A 2,500-nucleotide genomic window follows, 5' to 3' on the forward strand; every position below is an offset into this window, starting at 1 on the left:
ATTAAGTAATGTGTCTGTGTTTAATCCCAATGCATCAAACAACCCAACAAGACTGTTATTGAAGGACGCATACCCCGACATGCAGTTAGAACAAATGGGTTCTTCGACAATGTGGTTTTAACATCAGATCTGCAAAATTATTGAGTGTATTAGTGAACGTGTGTGGGTTTTCGCTTTACCGAGAATCAGTACTGCTCATCTGTAATGTTACAAAACCTTCTCATTAGTGTCCTACAAACCCCTCATTAAGCGAGCAGGGAGATAATCCATCACCTGCTATAATGACTGATCCACGTTGGGTATAAGAAAAGGTTCAGCAAAAGTAACCGTGGATTCCGAACATCGCAAAACAAAACTTGGACATTAAGAATAATAATCCGTGAGACCATTGCAGCTAAAGACAGTATAGAGTACGTAGCAAATACAGCAAAATTGGCATAAGATTGAATCATTGGAAGGTGTATCCACTGCCCCTCTCCAAGTGGAACCAACTAATTCGAAACTGTAAAAGTTGATACTGCCTTTTGAATGGGGATCCAACTAAATATTACAAGTGTTTTTCAATTGGATATTGACCTGCAGTTCACTAAAAATTCTAGAATTCCTCTTTAGAGTGTATATATTGTTGAAAGAAACATTTTATAGCAAGACAATGCCGTTTTTTTTGTGATGATAATGACTACACCTTTGATTTTCGTACTCTGCGACCCCCCCCCCCCCTCCCTTCTTACGTTGATAACCTGTGATACTTCATGAATAACCAACCACTAAGGGAAGTCATTCCCACAGTTTCCAGACCATGAGATAAATTCATAAATATAAAGCCATTTTTTAAAAATATAATGACATTATTTACTCCCCTGACAGTATTATAATCCTCATCTTCACCAGCATCAAGCACCACCGTCACACGTATAACCTTTAGAATGATTCCTATTGATAGCATCAGTGATTGGAAAACAGCTATTAACATGGTTATCATTAGTACTATCTTCATGGTAAATACCAATGTCAGGGTGTTCAATTCGCCGTACTCCTTTATTCTATAATTAAATATCACAACATATCGTTATAACTATTTATTTCTTTAGTTTATCCGCCCCAACAGTTATAAACACGTAAAGCGCCGAAAGTGCAAAACGTGATACAACTAAACAATGTGCATGTTATGGCCTTTTACACTAGAGCGTGGCCCCGACCCGTGTCCAGATTTCAAATTTGTCTTCATAAAGAGTCGCATTGTTAACTGGAAAAACCCTTGGATTTATGAGCTGGAGCAAAGCCATTAAAAGCCGCCAACGCTGGTTGCCGACGGCGAGTGGGAGGCAGGCGGGGACCGTGGCTTCAGGGGCGGTCTTGGCTTTGGGCGCCGTTGGTGCTCCAGTTGGGGCGTTTCGGAGATTATGTTCGATTAGAAACGAAAACGCGTATATATATATGTATACACACAAGTGCACACACGCACACATACATATATGTATATACACGCACACACGCACGCACGCACACGCACACACAGACACGCACCCGCGCGTATTGTGATATGCACTTGTAATTATCATTAACACTGAAATTCAATAATGAAAATTAATATTATGAAAGTATGAGCAAAGAATATAGAGAAGAATCTTTTTATACAAAATAAGCTTGAAGATACACACGCATAGTCACGCAACATACACTCTTATATTCATAAGTGCAAGTATGAATCAAAGATAATAGCTCTAATAACATAATAACATATGTCTATACTTTATAATCAAGTAAAATCTTAAGATGCTCCTCGTCTGAACGAACATGAAACTGCATGTAATAACACTTATGCTCGCTCGCTGCACTCACGCGCTTTGCCACTTATTTGGGAGTGCGCCGTGTGTGTGTGTGTGTGTGTGTGTGTGTGTGTGTGTGTGTGTGTGTGTGTGTGTGTGTGTGTGTGTGTGTGTGTGTGTGTGTGTGTGTGTGTGTGTGTGTGTGTGTGTATGTGTATGTGTGTGTGTGTGTGCAAATATATATGTATGTGTATATAAACAGGACAAACACTACACTCCAACGCGTGTTTATATATGCGCATACAAATACACACACACACACACACACACACACACACACACACATATGTATATACATACACATGTATATATACATGTATTTCTCTCTCTCTCTCTCTCTCTCTCTCTCTCTCTCTCTCTATATATATATATATATATATATATATATATATATATATATATATATATATATATATATATATATATGTGTGTGTTTATATATGTGTATATATAATATATACATATATGTGTGTACATAATAAATAGACACACACACACACACACACACACACACATAACATAAGTACACAAAATCACTCCTAATGATCTTGACTTATACACTGAATACCCACAATCACTAAAAAACAAAACAAAACAAAGGTAGAAAAAAAAATAAATAAATAAAAACACAGATAACGTCTAATGACCTCCAGTCTCACCTTACAGCCAAC

This window comes from Penaeus vannamei, chromosome 1, assembly GCF_042767895.1.
Source record: "Penaeus vannamei isolate JL-2024 chromosome 1, ASM4276789v1, whole genome shotgun sequence".
Taxonomy (NCBI): Eukaryota; Metazoa; Arthropoda; class Malacostraca; order Decapoda; family Penaeidae; genus Penaeus; species Penaeus vannamei.